This window comes from Lagenorhynchus albirostris, chromosome 4 (genome assembly GCF_949774975.1).
Source record: "Lagenorhynchus albirostris chromosome 4, mLagAlb1.1, whole genome shotgun sequence".
NCBI classification, from domain to species: Eukaryota; Metazoa; Chordata; class Mammalia; order Artiodactyla; family Delphinidae; genus Lagenorhynchus; species Lagenorhynchus albirostris.
In genome coordinates this window covers 1173514-1197420 of record NC_083098.1, presented here as the reverse complement: position 1 = coordinate 1197420, position 23907 = coordinate 1173514, and the positions used below count along the sequence as shown (strand labels likewise).

The 23907-nt window shown below is 44.7% G+C and overlaps 1 protein-coding gene across 3 annotated transcripts in view; it reads right to left on the bottom strand.

Annotated features, from left to right (window-relative positions):
- GUCY1A1 (guanylate cyclase 1 soluble subunit alpha 1) overlaps window positions 1-21580 on the bottom strand; it is a 61664-nt gene extending 40084 nt beyond the window's left edge. Inside the window, exon 1 of one of the 3 annotated variants that reach the window (XM_060147493.1) lies at window positions 21354-21580. The gene's annotated coding sequence lies outside the window, so the exon portion shown is untranslated. Of the gene's footprint in view, window positions 1-20928; window positions 21160-21353 lie in introns of those variants that run through there. The other 2 variants (XM_060147496.1, XM_060147492.1) reach the window with 2 other exon arrangements.
- Between the last annotated feature and the right edge of the window lie 2327 nt (window positions 21581-23907).

Below are 23907 nucleotides of genomic sequence, written 5' to 3'. Positions count from 1 at the left end.
TTTGCCTCTTCCTCTACCCTTTACCAGCTCTGTGACGTGAGTCAAGTTCTTAGTCTAACTTCACCTCCACCTTCTCCATGTGGAAATAGGGATCCTAATAACAACTCTTTCATCCACGTGTTGTGAAGGTAAACATATAAAGTACTTAGGAAAGCACCTAGCACAGTACGTGCTGAATAAATGTCAACCAGCACATTTCCTTCTCAGCAGTCGTGTGATACTGAACCGTTTTCTTAACTTCTGAGCTTCTGTTACCTCACCGGTAAAATGGTATGAAACAGGGATATACGAGGGATCAGAGAAAATATATGTAAAGGCCTTCCACAGAACAATCACACTCACAGAAGGTCACTAAATAAATGATTGACAAATGTATTCTATCTTCTCAGAAAGACAGGTAACATTTTCAAGCTACGACATTTTTTCTCTTCACTTTTCAAAGCCAAGGGAACTCTGATTTATATCAGGTGCTTGGTGTCCCACAAATATAAAAAACATTCTCCACTTGAAGAACACGACTGCACACCAAGAAAGTTGTTATCTATGTCAATAGTTAGGGCTCCTTTCATTGAATTACCAAATAGTAGAGTTTACAAGCACAGCCCAGGGCACTAAGATGCCATTCTGGTTTCATCTTATGTAATTCTATCAGCTAATAAGCTGCATGCCAAAGTTCTTTAATAAAATATTAGAATAAACATCGAAGAACTATGCTAGATTTTAAATCTCTTTTTCCACTCATTAAACCAAACTCGTTATATCAATCGAGCAAATATTATGTCATTGGAGTGCATACTATTTTCAATAAATACACATTATTCCCAATGTGGAAATTTTTTAAACAAAATAAACTCATAACAACCAAGGTAAAATGGAAATTCCATGGTATCTGATTTTCTTTTCCTAGAAGTACATTCTGGGATTGACTGTCATATCTGCGGAGCATCTGATTTAACATTTTGAACAACGAGGAGGCATTAAGGTGGCTTCTCCTTGATGGGAAGGAAGGGTGACCCTACGAGCACAGAATTCCCTCTATGGTGGAAGAAAGTCAAATCATCTGGGCTCTAACCTGTCATATTTGGAAGGAAGATGATGGAAGAAGACACAACAATGACTCTGGATTCTTCTAATCCAGCCCTTGGAACTTTTCCCAAGATCCTTGAGAAGAAAGACCACAAACTAACAGAGTCCTAAAAACGTAAGATCTGTGAGCATTGCTGGAGACAGAACCTTCCCAGCCTCACCACGAACAAATCAATCAAGATGCGTACGCCTGGCCACACAGGCACCAACAAAGAGAAAACCAAGGAGACCCGAAGAAATGCATGGCAATGGAGGCGCGGGTGGTGAGCCAAGGGGAGGGTCAGACGAAGCTAAGCCAGCCCTGAGCAGGCCGCTGGGCACTCATGGGGTCGGCCTGTGGGTCAGGTCCAGCCTACTGCCCGGTTTCGTCCAGCCTTTGCGCTAAGAATGGTCTTCACATTATGTAATGGAGGCAAGCCAAAAGAACGTCTCGTGATGACCGAGCACAAAATGAAATTCAAATTGCGGTGTCCACAAATACAGCTTCACTGGAACACAGCCCTGTTCTGCCATAATAAGAAACATAGTTGGTCTCTGCCCACTCTCGCCCTTTTCTGTTTCCTGGCTCGCAGCTCCGCAAACCCTTGGAATCTCCAGAGGGATGGTGTTTTTTACGCAAACCAGGTAGCTGGTGGCTGGAGGCCCCTGGGCAGCCTAGGACGGGGCCTCCTTTCCAGGGAAGCCAGCCTGAGATTAGAAGGTTGGAACTTTGCATCCCTCCCAGATCTCTCGGGGGCGGGCAGGGGGGTTGGAGGTTGAGTTAATCACTAATGGGCAATGAGTTAATCAATCATGCCTACATAACGAAGCCTCCGCAGAAAACCCCAAGCGCAGGGGCGAGCTCCGGGCTGGGAAACACGTGAAGGTGTAGAAGGATAATGCGCCCAGAGCTCACGGAAGCTCCGGGTCATTCCCCACGCCTGCCCTGTGCGCCTCTTCCATCTGGCCGCTCTTGAATTGCATCCGTTTATAATCAACGGGTAATATAGTAAGGAAGCTGCTTCCTGAATTCTGTGAGCTCCTCTAGCATAATGTGGACCTCAAGGGTGGGCCATGGGAAGCTTCCAGTTAGAGTTGGTTGTGGCATGAATTTGAGATTAGGCTCTGAAGCTGGGGCGGCCTTGTGGGGCTGAGCCCTTAATTAATCTATGGGATACGGTCTCAGAACTGAATGAAACTGTAGGACACCCAGATGGCGTCGGGAATTTCCTGGGGAGGAAACACACACAGTTGCTGTCGGAAGTGAAGTACTGATGAAAGAAGGAAGACGGGGCTTTTCAATGTTTACAAGTTCATCCATTTACCTGTGGCCTAAGGCTGCTGCTTTGGAACAACAGTGGCGGTGCTGAGTAATTGCGACGGAGACCCAGCAAAGCCTAAAATATTTACTGTCTGGTCCTTTATAGATTCCGTTTGCTGACCTTATAAGACATCATATACATTATCTCATCGAATCTTCACAACCATCTGACGGGGAGCGAGTGTGTATATGTTACACAAGAAGAACCTAAAATGTAGATTAAGGAACTTGTGCTTGGTCATTGCTAGTGAGTGGCAGAAACAGGAGGTGAACCCAGGCCCATCTGGTTATAAAGCCAATGCTCTGGGGTGACGTTGAAAACTGGGGGACTTTTATATACCATAGTGATTATTACTCAAATTGTTCTGGCAGTACATACAGTCGGGGAAAACAAAGGTTAAATTTATCTGCTAAAATGGAAGGTCAGACTTTTGGGCCTGGGACCGAGGGAATGAAGACATCCCAGAAACGCAGGTGGGAGGGGCCCTCTTGGGACCCCCGTGAACTCTAAGGAGACCCCGTTGTGCAAAATTTCACTTTGAGCCTCTTTGGTTTCAGGAATCAAAGTAGAATCAGAAGACAACTAGAGGGGCTTCCCTGGTGGCGCAGTGGTTAAGAATCCACCTGCCAATGCAGGGGACACGGGTTCAAGCCCTGGTCTGGGAAGATCCCACGTGCCGCGGAGCAACTAAGCCTGTGCGCCACAACTTCTGAGCCTGCGCTCTAGAGCCCGTGAGCCACATACTACTGAGCCTGCATGCCACAACTACTGAAGCCCGCGAGCCACAACTACTGAGCCCACGAGCCACAACTACTGAAGCCCGTGCACCTACAGCCCATGCTCCGCAACGAGAAGCCACCACAATGAGAAGCCCGCGCACTGCAATGAAGACCCAACGCAGCCAAAAATAAATTTATAAAAAAAAAAGACAACTAGAAAGACTGTGGTTGTCTCTGACACACTTAAAGCATCTTTATTGTAAAGGAGAGGAATAAATTATGGGAAAGTATATTTTTCTGAGAAATTTTCTTTTAAAATCCTAGGGAAAAGGCTAATAACGGTGAAAAAAAACCAGAGCTGGATTAGAGTAATGTTGACACAGAAGAGAGTTAGATTTTTTGAGTTAGATCTTCCCTCTTCTGTGATTCACCCAAAGCTCCCGTCCTGGAGACCTCGGGCCGGGGGAGAGAGGTTTCTCTGGCAGCTCCGGGGGAGTGGGGTACACAGGCCACTGACTGGTTAGACGCTGCCGGGCGGTCACGGGCCTTCTAGAGTTTTCCGTTCAGCTCTTTCTGATTCTTGAGACAGAAAATGGTCTTCTGTCACTGACACTGAGACACGGTCCTTGAAGCTTATGCTGGAACCAGGCCAGCCGAAGAAATGCAGCAAATTCCAACAGAAATTCACTTCTTTCTGAGTTTCTACATTAGGATCAGTTCAGAAGAAATCATTACCAGAAATGACACCTGGCTTCTGAACACGGATTTGCAGGTGTGTGTCTGGACACCCCAAGGGGCATGTTGAGAGAGCAGGTTCTTTCCCATTAAACCCCAAACCACGACTACATTGTTTTAAGGCCTTCTCATCTCGGACCAACTGAAAACAGGGAGGGTCCGAAGAAACTTTCCTGTTCACAGCGAACACAAACAATGCGTCTCCTGCATTTCAGTATCTTTTACACAGAAGTCAACATAAGGACACAGGCACTTACATGATACAAGTTCAGAACTTGAGACCTTAGAGGCTGTTAACTGCAGTCCTTCCCACTCGCAGATGGCGGAACAGAAATCCAGATTCTCGTGACTCGGCCCAAAGCCCAAAGCTCCTGAGGGACAGCGGTCGCTCAGCAGCTGAGGCCATGTGATCACTCCACACACTCTGGTCACCTCCTCAGCTGAAAGGCAGAGACGCCCCCGCCATCGTGGAGGCCCCGCAAGGGCTGCGATGCTTCGAGAACACGTCCACGCTCCGTCCTCTGAGTTCGAGTCCCACCCCTGTTGATCCGAGAGTTACCACACGTGCTCCACGTTAGTCCAGCCGGAGGGTCACCCGTGCTCTCACCTCGCACCAGCACCAACACTCGCTGCTAAACGGGCTTGGCTGTCTACAGCTTCTGAAACATTTCCCCAGGCTCTTTTCCATGATTTTCTCATCACCTTTGCACTTTCTCAAGAAGCTATCTTTAGTCCTTTTTTAATTCTCTAAACATATTTTCTAAATAGCCTGACTTACTCATTACCCTGTCTTTGCCACTTAATTGAAAGTTAGGTATGTTTCCAGCCTTAATCTAACTAGCCAACGTAGATCACAATTTATCTAACTTTAGGCTCCTAGTAAGTTAATTTTATGCTGAAATTAAAAGACAGGACTACCGGCTTGGAGTCGTCTGGTATAAACGTGGATGGGATACAGATATATTAAGTCCTTATTATATGGTTCACTCAGTCTTTTCCCTTTATTTTCCCTGGATCCTTCTGTACGTGCAGCACAAATACACATATGTAAGCAACACACAACTGGAGAAGAAATCATTTTCAGAAAGTTTTCCTACGTATTTTCCTTTTCTGTCTTATCATTTTGTATGAGCTGTCCTATTCGTTTTTACTATTTCTGTCCAATTATTTTCCTTTTCTTTTTTATCACTTTCATTATTTTATTATTTAATGTTTACCTTTTTTGGAAAGGAAGAATCTCACTACTCATAGAAATGCATGAAATTCACTGAGCTCATTTGAAAATGACAAGAGATTGGACATGAAGCCATGAGCGGAAGGGCACGCCATGGAGGAAGTACAGCGAGGTGAACGGGGCGGGGGGGAATGCAGGAAGTTGTGGGAAAGGCAGGAAAGGGTGGTGCTAGAGATACTACAAAATTAAAGTTGGCATCAGTGGCAAATGACTAGGTCTGAGAAGCAGGATGACTCAGGTTCTGTCTGGAAGGATGTTGGGCCATTGATAGAAAGAGGCCCCAGAAGCCGGTTTGACAGAGTGATGGTCAGCTGTGCTTTGTACACGTGGACCTTGAATTCTTAGCGGGACATCTGGGTAGAGATGCACCTGAAAACTGAAGTCTTTAAGGAGTGTAAAGCAGATTAGAGATATGAATCTGTGTCCTCTAGATAGAGGAAGCCGTTTAAATCGGGACTTTAACTCAAACCGTTCAATGTCAAAGGGTCGCAGAAGAGAGATAAGACGGCCACGTGGATGACTGGGGAATATTTGTACTTAAGAATTGAAGAAGGATGTTAGGACTCAGATGGAGAAGCAGAGATCAGAAAAGTATGCTGCGAATGAAAAAGAAGAGGACACACGTTCAAACAGAGGGGTTTGTTGGGAGACCGAAGAGGGTCGGGGGGTGTGGTGGTCAGCCAGGCCTGCTGTAACTCAGCACCACAAACTGGGTAACTGGGTGCCCGCGACAACCTTAACACGTCTTCTCAGGTTCTTCAGGCTGGAAGTCAATGGCAGGGTGTTAGCATGGACGAGTTTTGGTGAAAGCTGGCTTTGTGGCTTGCAGATGTCTACCTTGTCACATGGAGGGGGGCAAGAGAGAAGAAAGAGAGAGACAGAGACAGAGACCGAGAGCGACAGAGGGAGAGGGAGACAGAGGGAGAGGGAGAGGGAGAGAGACGCGATAGTTCTCAGGTATCTCTTCTTAAAAGGGCACTTAACCCCATCATGAAGTCCTGTAACAGGGAAGAACAAGTCTGACTCCGCGTTGGAGCTGCTTCTTTTTCTTTAACCTTTGTGTTCTGTTGCTTTTTGCTACAAGGTAATCGCTATAATCAAGTTGCCTATAAGCTTAAATTATCCATAATGGCCCATCTCTGGGAACCCGGTCTCCCAGGTCATGAGCATTAAGCTAAAATAACTTTGTTCAGCTCACAGGCCCACCTGTGAACGTCTGCAGCAAGGAAGAAATTCGTACATCCCCTCCGGAGTCTGAAGCGGAAATATCTGCAACAACCTATTACCTTTTTCATTGTACTTTACCTCCTTACCTCCCTCTCCTTGTTCTATAAAAGAAACTAGCATCCAAACCTGGTTAAGATGCTTCTTCAGGACCCTAGTCCACCATCTTCTCAGTCTGCAGGCTTTCCGAATAAAGTCCCTATCGCCTGCGTCCACACCGCGTCTTTCGACGTATTGTCCCGTTGTGTGGCGAACGGAGCGAGCTTGGACTCGGCAACACTCCCACCCCCACCTAAACCTAATACTAGCCAATAAACATCTCTTTGTGTTCAATAATATTAGTCATGAGACAAAAACCCATTAGAATGTCTAAAATTTAGAAGTCTGACAATGCCAAGACTTGATGCTGATGCGGAATAACGGGAATTTTTCGTAAACTGCTGGTGGGAAAGTAAAAAGGAGCAAACCACTTTGGAAAGCAGTTTGGTGGTTTCTTAAAAGGTTGAACACACCCTATCATACCACCCAGCTATTCCATTTCTAGGTATTTACTCATGAGAAAGGTAAATACATATACAAACAAAGACTTGAACACAGACATTCATGAAGCAGGTTTACTTGTAACAATCAAAAACTGGAAACAACTGAAATGTCTTCGATCACGTGAATGAATAAGATGTTGTATAGCCATATGTGCAAAGGACTGTTATCCAGCAGAAACATGCAACAAAGAAGATAAATCTCAAAATCATTATCTGAGTGATGGGACTGCACACACAAGAGTCCACACTGTAACAGTACTCTGTATAAAATCAAGACACTGCAAGCAAACCCAGACTTACAGACAGCAGATCAACGATCGCCTGGAGATAGAGGAGGGGTGCTGATTGGAAAAGGACACAAGAAATTGTTCAGGGGTGACGGAAACGACTTCTATCTTGATTGTGGTGACGGGTTAACGGGTGTCAAATCTTATCCAACTGTATATTTTTTGTATTTGAGGTTTATTTTAAGTGTCATACCTTAGCCAGGTCATTTAAAAAAAAAAAAAAACTCAGTGGAGGACTAAAAGAACCTAAATGAACTAAATTCCAAAATAAATAAATAAGAAGCCATGGAAGAGATGAGACCTGGGCTATTTTCATCCCAGATCAAGTGGCGGAAGGTGGCAGAATCTCCCACAGGCCGGGGTCAAGAGTGGCTGGTTAAACGTCTATCAGACTTTTAGCTGCTGGAGGAGAGATCAGATCACCAAGGACCCCGAAGCTGAGATGGGCTGGTCCTCCACCTCGCAGCCTAATATGTGTATGTGGTACATGACACACACACCTGATAGATGACATGAGAAGAGGAAGAAAATGTGACCCACGGTCAAGAGAAAACAGTCAACAGAAAGAGACCAAGAAATGGCTAAGATGTTGTCACCAGACAGGAACTTTACAACACCCGTGATAAACATACTAAAGAATCCAGTGGCCTAGTTGAATAGCAGGCATAAATAGGGAGCTTCCATTAAGAAACCGAACATAGAGGAAAAGAAGCAATCGGAAATGCTAAAAATGAAACATCACAGAAAGGGAAATAAAGAATTCCATCTAACATCAGAGGAAAGGATCAGTGAACATGAAGTCAGGTTAACAGAAATAACCCCAACAAAAACACAAAGAGAAAAAAGAGTGATAAAATGAAAAAGCATCTGAAATCTGTAGAACAATATCTAAAGGTCTAACATACATGTATCGAGAGTCCAGGGAAAAAAAGAGAGGAAATGGAAGCAGAAAAATATTTGAACAAATAATGTCTGGGAATATTCCACATTTGATGATAGCATCAAACACAGATCCAAGAAGTTCATTAAACCCCACACATGATAAATACAAAGAAAACTACACCTAGGCATAATGTTATCAAACCTCTGAAATTCAAAGATAAAAAGAAAACTTTCAAAAAGCATCCAGAGGTGAAAAAAAGAAATATAATAAAGAGGGAGTAAATGATTTTTACTTACTTTTCTCCAGAATAGAGAAGAGCAGGTAATGCAAAAAAACGTATGGGCTGAAAGAAGAAAACTACCCTCTTTACCTTAAATTATAAATCCAACAAAATATTCTTCGAGTTAACACGAAAAAAAAGAAGTTTCCTAAACACTACAGTCATAACTTTGGTGGAGAATTTAGGTACTTTAATTTAACTGAATTTCTATCATTTGTATTAAATGTATTAATTTTTTTCTGGTTTTATGTGTTTTATTTGGAAGTTCATAGATCAGCAAAACCTAACTCTAAAGCTCATAATGCTATAGAGTCTAATCTATTTTAAAAACAAATGCTACTGATTATATGTAAAATCATATACAAACCAACAGAAAAACTGATATGTAAGCCAGTAAGGTGGTAAAGCATAGTTTTTTTAAAATTAAATTTAAAATTAAATTTAAATTAAATTAATTAATTTATTTTTATTTATTTATTTTTGCTGCATTGGGTCTTTATTTCTGCATGCCGGCTTTCTCTAGTTGCGGCAAGCGAGGGCTACTCTTCATTGTGGTGCGTGGGCTTCTCATTGTGGTGGCTTCTTTTGTTGTGGAGCACGGGCTCTAGGCTCATGGGCTTCAGTAGTTGTGGCACGTGGGCTCAGTAGTTGTGGCTTGTGGGCTCTAGAGCGCAGGCTCAGTAGTTGTGGCTTGCGGGCTCCAGAGTTCAGGCTCAGCGTCTGTGGCGCATGGGCTTAGTTGCTCCGCGGCATGTGGGAACTTCCTGGACCAGGGCTTGAACCCGTGTCCCCTGCATTGGCAGGCGGGTTCTTAACCATTGAGCCACCAGGGAAGTCCTAAAGCATAGTTTTTAGAGGATGGACCCTGCCTGGCTAAAAAGACTGGTTCCACCACTAATTCAATGTATGACATTTAGGCAAATTATTTTTCTACTCTTGACTTTGTTTTCTGACCTTAAATTAAATGATAAGGGTAGAACATTCTCAAGGGTTTCAAGAAAGGTAATTGCGTTTTAACAATGCTTGGAATATAGTATGTACTTAATGAATGTTGACTATTATGACCTGAAATTAGGTTTACATTAGCCCCTTGATGCTACTTTGTTCAAGGCTTGGTTAACAAAGCAGTAGTTGTCAAAGGGCTCCAAGTTCTGCGCACCCTGGGGTGCCCCGAGAGCCTCTCCTAGAAGGTGCAAGGTCAGAACTGCTTTCATAACAGCACTGGGATACCATGTGTCCTTTCCATCCTCATTCTCTCTCAAGTACACAGCAGCTTTCTGGAAGTTAACACGACATCTACAAGGTCATCATTATGCAGCTAATGAAATGCATGCCCCTACTTCTACGTAGTAGGTTTAGGGTATGAATGTGTATATTCAGGTATTTACCCCGTTTGTTCTCCGAACTTCTACTGTGGTCCTTCTCCCTTTCATTCGTTATACTTGCTCTGATCTCTGTAACCTCATTATTGCCCCCAAAAATCATTATTTTGAAATTCCCAGGTTCTTCTTATATCTACATGTAAATACAAGAAGTAACTACACCTTGGGATTTTGTTTTGCAGTGATATTATATTATATTAGCTTTTCTAAAGTTAAAAATTTTATTTTAACAGTTATTATTTTAGAATTCAATAATACTTATTCTAATGTAAAGAAAAAATTATTTATACTTTTCCTTTACTTAAAGACAGATTTTTTTGCTTAAAAAGAGGGAACTGGAAAATTTCCTCAACCCACAGCTGCACCATGTACATCTGCCATGGTAGCCTGACAGCTTCCCAGTACTGATGAGATCAGTGGTGATGTTAATTAATGTGATTATTTTGATACTGTATAATATAAAATGTAAAGTTTGTCAACATTTGGAAGACCTGCAAAACAAGGGGAACCAGTATTTTCCAGTGACCACGATGTTCCAAATTCATGCAGGAATAAAGGTTCCATTCACAGAACAATGGATTTTAATGGTTTCAGATCCCACGTGGCAAGTAACCTTGCTGAAATGATCACTTCTCAAATTTTGAGTTTTTTATACCAAAAGAATATCTACAGTTGTCTTAAAACATATTAAACCCCTCCTCTCTTTTCAACTATGCATCACTGTAAGGCTGGTTTTTTTCATACTTCCACTAGAGCAACCTGAATGTGTTAAATATAGAAAACATATTCCTTTTCACTTCAAACGATTGTATATTGACTGTGGGTTCTTCTACCAAATGCATAGTTACTGCTCACAGATATTAAACTTTAAGTTTCAATCTCACTAACCGTGTGGACACACCACCGCTTTACCTTCACATCACACTGCTCTCCATCCGGCAGCGCACACTTCTCTCCAATGCCGGACAAGACCATAGCTTTCTCCTTTAAAGCTGATATTCTGCTCTGGACTCCATCACAGATGCTTCCTTTAAGCCCTTTCTTTCTAATTATTCTACCTATGTAAAATCTTTAATCTTTCTGTCTACCTGAATTCCTGAATTTACCCATCCATCCAACCATTCGTTTATTCATTTGTTCATACATCCGGCAAATTATTTATTAAGCACCTATTACTACATTCTAAGGGATGAGGTTTCAGGAATTAAAAACAAAAACAAACAAATACAAAGAAGCCAACATTAAACCCTAAAGGAGGGTCTCATGTAGGGGTTGGTGGGTGAACAGGATAAAAACACACAAATTCAGTGAAGGTGAACTACCATGACATGTTGTGATGGGGACACAGAAAATCTGCATCAAATGCTGACACGGTACATTGGTAAGTGCTTCCTCAAATGAATGACTCTTAAGCTGAGCCTTGTTGAATGAGTAAGAAATAACAAGGCATAACAAACAAGAAAAGCTATTCCAAGGAGCAGAAAAGTAGGCGCAAAAGAGAAAGACAAAACAAGAAAGAGTTTGGTGACAAACTGCAGCTGTGACAACATGGCTGTGACACAGTATTCTAGTAGGAGGGTGACTGAGACATGGGAGCAGAGTTAGAGGTGAAGTGCGGCCGTCAGATCACCCAGTGGGAGCTGTGAGCGCTGCGCCGTTTCTACACCAGTTTACACGCGTGTGACACGCAGCATGCAGCACCGCTTCTCGGTACCCAAGCAGTGACCAACGCTCATTTGTCAAAGACAGCTAATGCAGACAACCACAGCCAAACGCCATTTTACTGTGTGTAAAACAGACTGACGGCACACAGCTCCCAACACCCACTGTGCACTGAAACAGAGCCAGGATTAAGACAGGAATAACTAACAGATTTTACTCCAGTTGGATTTAGACAGATGATCAAGCCTGGTGAGCAAAAATGTTCTAACCATCCCCAGCTAAGACGTTTCTTCACCAGCGACGAAGGAGACTAACAGGGAAGAAAACGTGTGAAAAAACAGCCCTTCCCAGGGCTTCCCCGGGCCTCCTCGCTATTTAAGCGCCCTGCTGCCCGAGGCACCCGACTCACCTGCCTTTCTTAAGCCCCACATGCGACGTCTACCACTTTCCTTTTTCTCTTGACTTTGAAAGTCTATATTCAGGAAACCATGGTCTTGATTGAAGGCAGAAGGCAACATAATCAAAGTGACGTCTGCTCTTGGACAAACAAGCTTGTGCTGCTTTTCTGGGTAAAACAGTTCCCCGTGGCCTCCAGAGATACACTCCACGGGACCGCATCAATCCAACTGAACTGGCCACAGGGCAGGGCTGATGGGAGAGAAACCTTTGTGGGGTGTGGCCTCAAGATACCTGCGGTACACAACCTTCTTGCTCCTGGCCGAGCCGGCAGGTGAGCTGCAGGTGACAATGCAGCCTAAGTCAGGATCAAGTCTTCCAGCTTCAGAGGGCGCGGGGAAAGAGAAGCATCAGAAGAGAGCAGCTTCACTTAGGACGGCCTGCTGTGCAACAGGTTCTGCCAACATCGCGGCCCTCTCACACACCACCGGGAACCTTTTTCAGCACAAGATGGCACAACAAGAGCTTAAGAATATTACTCTAAACCGTCCCCACAGAGAAGATGCACAACAGAGGCTGTGGCACATTGTTACTTGGAGTAGAGACGAACAAAGAAGAGTGTTAGTCATTAGCGACTGCAAATATTTTAAGACATTGAAAAGTGAAATTTTACCCAGAGTTTGCACTGGGAGGATTGCCTGTCGCTAAGCACATTTGGAAACGTACAGCGTTGATCCAGCGTAAGAATCTCTTGCCTCAAATCTTGACCTATCAGGTCTCGACTATGTGACTGTGTTTATCCAAGTATCTTCCACGTTACATTTGTAATCCTCGAAATTCTGAGTTAACCCATATTGATTCAGTTTTATATTCACCAATACACAACTTAAAAGTTCATATTATACTAGTGAAACGTTGAAATTCTTTGTCCTATGTTGAATTAAGTTAATCATATGAGCCATGTATCATTTAACTACTTGTAATAGAGGATATCTGAAGCTGCAAAATGAATGAGAAGAAGCAGCTAGCAATTTCAGTGCGTTCATATAAAATTAGACTAGTAACATAACCAAACTCCTCTAATAAAAATATGCATTATTGGGCTTCCCTGGTGGCGCAGTGGTTGAGAGTCCACCTGCCGATGCAGGGGACACGGGTTCGTGCCCCAGTCCAGGAAGATCCCACATGCCGCGGAGCGGCTGGGCCCGTGAGCCATGGCTGCTGAGCCTGCGCGTCCGCAACAGAAGAGGCCACAACAGTGAGAGGCCCATGTACCACAAAAAAAAAAAAAAAAAAATGTATTATTAAAGTCCTAGGGTTTGTCAGCCTCATGGATGGAAACTCCTGATGCAGTGTGAGGACTCAAGCAATTTCCCTAAGTCTAGAGATGCAGCTAAAACTCTGAAGGGTTGGAATTGACTACGAAGGTCTAATGAAAAGTAACGCATATGCCACACATCCTTTCCCCAAAACTCTAAACAACAAAATGGTTCCGAGTCACCTAACAAAGAAAGGTTCAGTGGACATCCTGGTCTAGGTGTCACCTAACCCCTTTGAACCTTAACTCTGTTTATCGGTATTTCCCAGCACTCACTGCTCTGAGATGCCCACTTCACATCACACATTCCGACCGAACGCTCGTGATCCCTGGAGCACTTTTATTACGTGTCTGTGAACAGAATGGGAGCTAAACTGAAATGGCATCTCCTCCCATTGGGGAGAACAGTCAATTCAGCAAGTGATTACAGCGGAAGATACGACGGTGAAAGACAAGTCCCATATGACATCGCTTATAGTGGAATCTAGAAAAGTGATGGAAATGAGCTTGTCTACAAAACAGAAACAGACGCACAGACACAGAGAGCAAACTTATGGTTGCCAAAGGGGAAAGGGGTGAGGGATAAACGAAGAGTTTGGGATTCACAGATACACACTACTGTATATAAAACAGACAATCAACAAGGACCACTGTATAGCACGGGGAACTCTACTCAATATCTTTTAATAACCTGTAATGGAAAAGAATCTCAAAAAGAGTATACATATATATACATGCATATATATATATGACTGAATCACTCTGCTGGACACCTGAAACTAACACGACACTGTAAATCAACTATACTTCAATAAAACAATTATAGCCAAGGATAAATAACAGCATAGGGGATGAACAGGGAGGTGCAGGGAAACATAACAATGCCCTCGATTCAGGCCCGGAAGAGCAGGGAAAGTTTCTAGGAAGTAGAGCCTAGCTTGAGATATAACGTCTGAGTAGGTACCGGCCCCTCGAAGACCCAGCAAGGGGCCAGGGAATCGGGAAGAGGAGGGGAGGTGGCCGTGTTTCCCACAAAGGGATGCTGCAGAGTGTGTGGTGAGAAGTGGCACTGCCGGTTCTCCATCCATAGGTTCGTCCCCCCGACACACACACACTCACACTCTCACACAGCCCGTCACACACGCACTGACAACCTCACACCCCCTCACACTCATACAACTCTCACACACTCACCTTCACACACACCCTCATACACACTCACACACCCCTCACACTCACACACACGCACTGACCTCACACACACTCACATACACTGACCTCACACTCACACACACTCACCTTCACACACCCCCTCATACAAACACCCTCACACAGACACACACTCACACCCTCACACACAGTCACTCTCACACACCCCTCACACTCAGACACAGGCACTGACAACCTCACACACCCTCACACGCCCCCTCACACTCACACACACACTGTCACACACACTCACACCCCGCTCTTCCCACTCTTTAAATCCCACAGGTCCTGCAAAGTCCGGCATCCTCATCCTGTTGTCGAATCTCTGCTCAACGCCAGACCTTCCCTAGAAAGCCTTCTTCAGCATTTCCCTCCTGTGGGACGCTGGCTTTTCAAGTTCTTGAGAGAAGTTTCTAAAACTGCAGCACAAATATTAAGCTCCTGGTAACGTGCTGACATGTGTAATTCCAAGGCTGTTTCTGGGTGGTTATCTCCACGCCCAGACTTTAAGCCCCTTCAGGCAGGAATGTCATAAACTTTGCATCTTCCTTAGTAACACGCAAAATCCATAATACACTTCATCCTGAGAGGTACTGAAAAGTGACTAACCTCTGAAAAGTGTGTCACAGAACATAACGTAAGCTGAAGCTTTCAAAGACTACAAATTGAAAACAAATTCTTTTAATTCTTGTTACTACTGCCAGGCACAGCGGTGCTGATGGCGTTTATTAGCTATAGAGGAGAGCACACTGACTGCGGGGGGCGAAGAAATTCAGATGAAGGTGACTGACTGGACCAGCTGGTTTGGCTTCATCTCAGTTCCTCGAGAACGTATCATTATAATGGCAAAAGCAAGATAAAAGTCAAGTAACAAATTTAAGGCCCAAGCCATAGTATGATGTTCAATATCCTAAATGAGTTTAAATCCATTAATTGGGAAAAATTTCATCACAAAGTACTGAAAGCACGTGTGGATGTGATAAGCGAACAGTTACAATCATCTTTTAAAATGTTCCGTGAAGGGAGGGCTGACAGGGAGCAAAGAAGCCAGCCATGGTCTCAATTTTCAAAACAAAGAAGGTGGATTCCAACTTTAGCCTTGAGAGCTAGACACTGATTCCAGGCACGCCTCCCACGAGATTCTTAACATTATCATCTGTAAGCGCTCAAAATGTGAAGTGTTGTTACCTACCAGCTAGGGAGAGGTCAAAGGAACCCATCATTACAAAGGAACCCAGGGCTATTTCTTTTTGTTTTTACAGGGTTACTTCATAGCTCTTCTGCAGAAAGTGGAAATGCAGTGCAGCAAGGAACCTGACTGAGTCTGTCACAGAATGCATGCGCCCCGCCCACAGGAAGGAATGAAAACGCTGAGGAAGGAGAGTCGCTTGACTATAACGCTGCCGGAATGGCCTTATAAAGACCACTCATTCGTGGGCTCCTGCAAAGCAAGGGAAGGCGTCTAGGACCAAACGTCCTGCCCGTTCTCCACTCGGCATAGTTATTGGATGAAGATATTAACTGCATCCTGATCACATCTGCTCATGCCTCTAAATGGGGAGGAATAGCTAATCTGTATCATGGAACCAACATCCAAAAATATCCTGACCTCCTGGAACAACAGGCTAATGAAAGGTGAAGGTGACATTTAATTGCAATAAGTATTTTTTAAAGTCCCAAATCTAGTAGCCAAATGTACAAATCGAGGAAAAGAAGTATACTTGCAGAGAAGTATGCAAAAAGATGCCTCATTAAACAGTGCAGTATGGATGCCAAAAATATAGAAGGGGAGAGGACAGATTTGACTTTAGAATGATTTACCATGTGGTACCCAGAGGAGACAGCCAGACAAGTCCAATGATGTTAGTCCGTTCCTGTTTGCTCAGCTCTCAGGACCACACTTTCAGAAAAACAGGAATTCATCCAAAGGAGAAATTCCTTGATGATAATGGGATTCTCGACCTATGCCAATTAAGGACAAGTTGAAGGACATGAATATTACCATAGAGATCACAGACGTATTATATATCTGTTATGTAGAAAAGCTTTCTGTATAAGTATTCTAAGAGGTAAAAATTGGGATATGAATATTATAGAGGCAAATAGTACAGTTCACTATAAGGAAAGAGTTCTTAGGCTCAGAGCAGGTCAAATAAAGGAATGCCTCCCGCGTTCAAGATGAATCTTGATCAACAGCTCGCCTAAATTGATCTTAACATTCTCCTTGAATTTGGAAATAAGATCATCTGCTAAAAGTGAAAAAATAAAGATAATTTGGACTGGAAAACCTGGAGAACTCTGGAACATGTCTTATGGGGAATTTGATAGAAATTATCCAGGAAAGAATAGAATAACTTCCGAGCAATGTTAACCATCCCTGAAGCTGAAGGTGGAGTGAATCAGGTGCTGGTGGGCCTAGTGGCAAGAGATTAAGGGATGGAGCAGAGCTGACATGGCTGTCCAACGTCAGTGCGTTGAGCAAAGAGGAAAACCGGAGAAAATCGGGACTGGCCAAGGTGCAAAGTCACAGGACAGGAGGGTGTGTGCGGTGCTGAGTGAGGGGCTTACTGGAAGGACAGGAGGTGGGGTCAGAAAGAGAATATGGAAGGCTCAGCTTTTTCAGCTGGGCAGCCCTGAGTGATGGGAAGGCCCGGAGGGCGGGGGGCGAACACCAGTGGATTCCCAGAGTGAAGCAGCGCAGGCTGAGGTCCTGGGGACCCAGCGCGCAGATGCTGAATGAAGTTCTCAGCAATGACAGCTGACCAAAGTGTGGGAAGCAAATACTCTGTTAGCGTAGGTTCCCAAGGGAAGTGGAATATTCAGGAAGTCAACAAGCACGGGTCACAGGGAGAGGGTGACACCCATGCAGGGTGTAAACTTAGAAAGACCCGGGGTAGCTGGGCGATGCTGAAAGGATTAACAGTTAGGAGCAGCTCTGAACAGCCTGCGGGCCCCATGGGAGAAAAGCACAGGCATGTGTGTAGGACCAGGACCACAACAGTCCATGTAGGCTCCTTGCAAAACAGATACTAATCCTGACATGGTATCGTCGAACAGAATACCTACAGCACCAAGGCATCAAAAAACTTAAATCAATAACTAGGAAGACACCCACTATGTGCCAGGTACTGCGAATCCAAGGATGAATACCCTGAGGGAGATCTGGGTTTGGTAGCAATACAGACATCTGAACAGGTGTTTGTTTTTCCACTGAAGTATGCTGATTTACAATGTTGTGTTAGCTTCAGGTGTACAGCAAAGTGATTCAGATACACACACACACACACACACACACACACACACACACACACAAATCTTTTCAGATTCTTTTCCCTTATAGGTTATTACAAGATATTCCCTGTGCTATAGAGTAGGTCCTTGTTGTTTATCTATTTTATATACAGCAGTGTGTATCTGTTAATCCCAAACTCCTAATTTATCCCTCCCCGCCCCTTTCCCCTTTGGTAACCGTAAGTTTGTTTTCTATGTCTGTGAGTCTGTTTCTGTTTTGTAAATAAGTTCATTTGTATCTTGTTTTCCCCAATTCCACATGCAAGTGATACTGTATGATATTTATCTTTCTCTGGCTTCCCTGTCTGAACAGGTATTTTTATTTTTAATTAATTAATTTTTTTGGCCGCACTGCGCGGCATTAGTATGTTGGTTCCCTCACCAGGGATCAAACCCATGCCCCTTGCATTGGGAGCGTGGAGTCTTAACCACTGGACCACCAGGGAAGTCCCTAAAAAGGTATTTTTAATGTAAGGTAGCAGAGTGAAAGGGGACACATAGCTATGTCAGACCTGGAAAAAATTCAGGATTAAGAAGCTTTCCTGGGGGTGCCCAGACCCCTTTCCTGGGGTGTTCACTCCCAAAGCCACTGTCTTCTGTTGGCTTCTTGCTAATTCCTACTGTGGTGAGAAGGAAGAAGTGGTACCCGAGTGAATTAACTTAAGTTGCCTTTGATTTTCTGAAAGGGAGAGTTTATTTTAATAAAAAGATTATTAACGGCCAGAAAGGATTCCAGGCAAGCATCTACACACAGTTGATAATCACATTTCTGTGGCTGGGCCTGGGGGAGGGGGGATCATGGCCCAAAGCCCCTCAGGGCTCATAAGGGAGTCACTCTCCTACTGCTGCTGGGCGGGGACTGGCCTAAAGCTCCTCAGTCCTGGCAAATAACTCTGTTCGTACCCTGTAAGCCTGAAGGCTGCAGAAGAACAAGCCTGTGGGCCTAGCACTCAGGGGAGAGAGGAGTAGATGAACTAGGTCAGACACTTCCAAACTGTTTGAGAGAAAAAAAAGAAGCCAATGTGAGTCAGGATAGCCAAAAAATCACTCCAATGCCAAACGAGTCAACTAATCTATGCGCGGCTGAATTGGTTCATCTAAAGACCTAAAACTTGCCAGAAGATTTTCTTGTATCAAGATGGAGAGCCCCAACCAAAACTGCTGCACAGGCACCTAACAAATGTTTACTGAAAACATCTAGATGGCCTAGGGACTAAAAACGAGTGAAATTATTGATATTTTAGAAAGAAAAGCAACTGTTTCTACAAATATGCAGAAAAGTAATAAACTGTAATGTTTAAGAAGAGTTGCTTGGGTAAATATTTATAATTAAGTGGTATAAAAATCAATGATACAAAAGTTATATATCCTAGCAAATAAAAGGAAAGTTAAGCAACTTCCTGGAAAATCTAACATTCCTAATGGAAATAACAATTTGAGTTATCACTTACTTCTTTAGTCTTTAGTCCAATATTAATTTAAAAAGTTTTTTAAAATAATGCTTTAACACAAGATCATTTTATAAACCATAGTTATATGAGATTTGAGGACCAAACCTTGTGAAGCTATGTCTCCTTCTACATTCTCAAGAACGACAAAAAAAGTATCTTGGACATGTTATTTTATACCCGGGTACCTAGTAGTGGGGACTTAAAGGGGCTTTTTATATTCTTACACTATGAAACACCACACCAAGCATAAGTACTTTCTATTTGTGTTGGGTCTCAAAGAGAGAAAAATAAAATTCTTATTTTCTCTGTCATACATTAGAAAAAAGATCCTACAGCACAAGGAAAAACAGAATACCCATCTATTCATTACAAATTTCTATTAAATAAATAAACTTCAGCTACTTAAGTTTCCTCGCTGATACATTTAAAAACATACAAGTGGGTCTGTTTTATATGAGATGTTTAATTACTGTACCAATAATTATTCTAGAATTTTCCCTACTACTTTATGTCTACAGGCTTTATGTAAAGAGCCTACTGTTTTGACGTGAAAAGTACAGCTTACTTATTTTAACTCCGTGCTTCTTATTTTTCTGGTGGGTCATAGATCCCTTTAGATATCTGAGGACTCTGGATTATCACCCTAAAAATGCAGAGACTCAAACGTTTAAATACAATTTCAGGATCCCCGGGAGCAATCCACAGACCGAGCTGTGTAATAACTGAACAGAGAGCACAGACTGCACGGGCAAACTCCACCAAAAGCATAACACTGTTAACATGGCTTTTTGACAAATTAAGATTTGCTTCTAAATTTTAGACATCATATTTCTGTTAATTGCTGTTATTATTGATTTTTGTCACTCTTCATAATATAGTACCTGAAATGACAACTCCCAAAGAAAACAAAAAAACATAGCCGCCTTAGGAAAAGCAACAGATTAGCTCCACACTAGGAACCAAGGTATAAAAATCTACATCCATCACTGAAGGCTCTAACGCTTATCCACGTGTCATCAGAGGGTCAGCGATGTTCCTCCCAAGAGCAGTTCTAGTTAGGAGGTAAGCATTTGATGAAATCACTATCACAGGGCTGACCCTGGTATGTTATAAATCAAGCTCTAATTTAAAACTGTATATATGACCCGTTCTACTTAAAATTCCAGGGGGTTTCAGTGTGTTGGAAACCAAGACGCCCCGGTCACAATTAAGCGACACGTTCAACCTTCTGGCTTACTTCAGAAGATACACACTGTTCACCAAGTGCAAAATGAAGGCGCAACCCTGGGAAACGAGGGAGTAAAGGAAAGACGCACGGAATGCATAACCTGAAATCACATGACCACTCGCAGCGGAGCGCCCACACAAGTGCCGGCGCGAGGCTGCTCGGCCCACCCAGGACAGGCTGAGGGCACCGGCCCGACGCCAACCGCTCCCCAGGGCGCCGCGGTCACAGTGGGCATCGGATCCCCAAGCAGTAATTAACACGCGCGCACACACACACACAGACACGCGCGCGCGCACACACACACACGCACACGCGCGCACAGGCACACACACACGCACACGCACGCAGACACACGCACACTCCCCGGCGGAGCCCGGCAGCCCCCCTGGAAGTTCGCGGCGGCCCCGCTGAGCGATCCCGGGGTCGCAGCCGCCCGGCCCCCAGGAGCGCGAAACGCTCACGCGCAGCGTGGCCGGACGAGGCTGCGGTGACGCCGGCGCGGCCTCACTCCCCGCGGGCCCTCCGCCCTCGGCCGCCGCGGGGCCCCGGGGCGCGGTGCTGCCCCCGGCGTGGGAACCGGGCCCGGTCCCGGGAGCACAGGAGGGCTTCCTGGGGGGCACGCGAGGGCCCGGACTGGGGGCCGCGGAGAGGGCCGCCCCCCGGGAGCCCGGGCCGGCGAGGGCGCGCGGCGACCACTTACTCGGGGGCGTCTCGACCTCGGGCTGCGTTTCCGGCTCGCCGGCAGCTCCGGGCGCGCCTCGCAGATCCGCGCCGCCCGCCCAGGAGGAGAGTGGGCGGCGGGCGGCAGAGGGGGGCCCGGCGGCGGCACCTGCCGGTCCCTGCACCGGTGTCCCCACAGCCGGCGGCCGCCGCGCCTCTTCCCGGCTGCCGCTCAACAGGCAGGGCGGGCGCGGCGCGCAGCAAACCCGGTTCCCGCGCGGCGCCCACGCTCAGGCAGTCCCGGCCCCGGGCTCCCGCTCTCTCTCTCCCTCTCTCCCTCCCTGTCTCCTCCCCCCGCTCTCAGCCCTAAGGATCCCTCGCAGCGCCTCTCCCTGCGGTCTTTTCGGAACCCCTCCCCTTCCCTGCACCAAAAGACTGAGAAAGAAAGCAGCGGTTGAAACGCACCATGGTGAGGTTACGCCGGGCCCCAGTCCGCTCGCGGCGGGCCCTCCCCGCAAGTGTCGGTCGCCTGGGGGGCGGGTGTGCTCCCGCGGCAGCTCCCTGCTTTCTGCGTGGACTCTAGCAGCCAAAGTGTAGGGAAACTACACCGAAATCTGCTCCTGGAAAGCCAGCTCGGGGCTGAGTGTCACCCACTGCGACCATACTAGGGCAGGGGGACTGAGTCCTCCAGCCGCCCAGTCGCCTTCCCAGCAGTTCCTGTGTGGAGACGGAGACCAGGGAACAGGGACAAAGGAAGAGAAAGGAGAAAGAGGGAGGGAACGCAAGGAAAATTTGGCCGACTTAAAAAACAATGTTTTCCACTATGCACTGGGCCGGAAAAACCTCAGTTCTCCGTAGTTAGAAACTCCAGCATTTCTGCTGGGAAATTGATGTCTCTGCATGGATGGTTTTCGTGCCCTGGTTCTCAGGTTAAAGCCAATCTGCTCCTTTGCAAATGCAGTTCTATGGCTGCCGAGCATTTACATCTTTCCAGTAAGGTCCTGATTCTGCTTGGTTCGGTACATTTAGTTCTGTTTGTTGGATGTGCGGTGTGTGTGTGTGTGTGTGTGTGTGTGTTTGTGTGTGTGTGTATTCCAGAACAGAAAAATAAGTTCTTATATAAGCGTTTTGAGTCACCTTTTCCGACCTCAAAAAAGCTCATTATGCTGTTTCATTTTGAATTCATAATTAGTCATGATTATTATGCGATCTTTCTTCAAACCCAGGAACTCTGAGATACATTGTTCGTGGTTATCTCCAATTCGTATATTTCTCCCCAAACTTACCCACATAAATCTCTCCATTTTAGACTCATCCCGCAGCCTTGACAACTATGCTGTCCTCCAGGCAAACATCAGCCAGAATTAACATACATTTAAATAAGAAAAAATACATTTAAATAAGAAAAAAGGGCGTTTAACTAAAATTTGCCTTAGTATCGGGCAACTGGTCCAGAGCTATAAGTGCATTTTTTGGCTCTGCCATCTCTGGAACCATCTGTTTCTCTACATCTGATGCATGATAATCCCTTAGGTCAAAAGGGCTTTTGTCTTCAGAGAATTTAAGTGCTAGGAGGAAACAAATAAGAAGTACCCAGTATCGCATAGTTGAAAGAGGATTTCATAGTATTTTAAGAAAGATAAAGCTAATGATTTGAAGCTCAGAGGAAGCACAGATACCGTCTGACTGGAGACTATTTCATATCAGGATGGCAGTAGAGTCAGGCCTTAAAGCACAGATCATATCTGGGAAAAGATAAAATAGAGGAAGTTTTTGTCTTTTGTGTTTTTCAGGCAGCGGCGAACTTGTGAGCAAAGGCTTGGAGGTGGGACGGTAGGACCCTGCTGTTCAAAAAGGGAGTGGTGATCACAGGGGTCGGAAAGGCCACTGTTTCTGCAAATAACAGACGCTGGAGAGGGTGTGGAGAGAAGGGGGCACTCCCCCACTGTTGGTGGGAATGTAAACTGGTGCAGCCGCTGTGGAGAACAGTATGGAGGTTCCTTAAACTAAAAATATTGATAGAACTACCATATGATCCAGCAATTCCACTCCTGAGCATATATCCGGAGTGAGCTATAATTCGAAAAGATACATGCTCCCCTATGTTCGTAGCAGCACTATTTATAATAGCCAAGACATGGAAGCAACTTAAATGTCCATCAGCGGATGAATGGATAATGAAGATGTGGTGCATGTACACAATGGAATACTACTCAGCCATCAAAAGGAATTAAATAATGGCATTTGCAGCAACAGTGGATGGACCTAGAGATTATCGTACTAAGAGTGAGTCAGAAAGAAAAAGACAGATACCATGTGATATCACTTATATATGGAATCTAAAATATGACACAAATGAACTTATCTAGGAAAGAGAAACAGACTCACAGACATAGACTTGTGGCTGCCAAGGGGGAGGAGAGTGGAGGAGGGATGAATTGGGAGTTTGGGATTAGCAGATGCACACTATTATATATAGGATGGATAAGCAACAAGGTCCTTCTGTACAGCACAGGGAATTATATTCAATATCCCGTGATAAACCATCATGGAAAAGAATATATATGTATATATATAACTGAATCACTTTTCTATATAGCAGAAATTAACACAACATTGTAAACCAACTATACTTCAATAAAATAAATTTAAAAGGGAGTCATTTGCAAAGTACACCAAAAAAAGTGTAAGCAGATGAGGTAGAAAGGTAAGTTGAGTCCAGACGGCCTCATTTGCCCGCCTTCTAGTTGTCCTGCATTGCAGCCTCATATAAAACCTGCTGTTTCCTTTTTTGTTTTCCTCTACTATCATTACTCTTCTCAACATACCCTTCGTCCTGGATCGTGACTTGCTTGACCCATTCATTCTTGCCTTTACCGGCCTCAAATTCTAAGGCACACAGACTCCTTGGTAAGGACTACATTGAACCTCAGTACTTTCTACCAGGACCTACCCAGGTTCACCAAGGGTAGCTCTCAGGTAGAGAGTCCTGTGCAGACACTTCCTCAGAGACACAGTG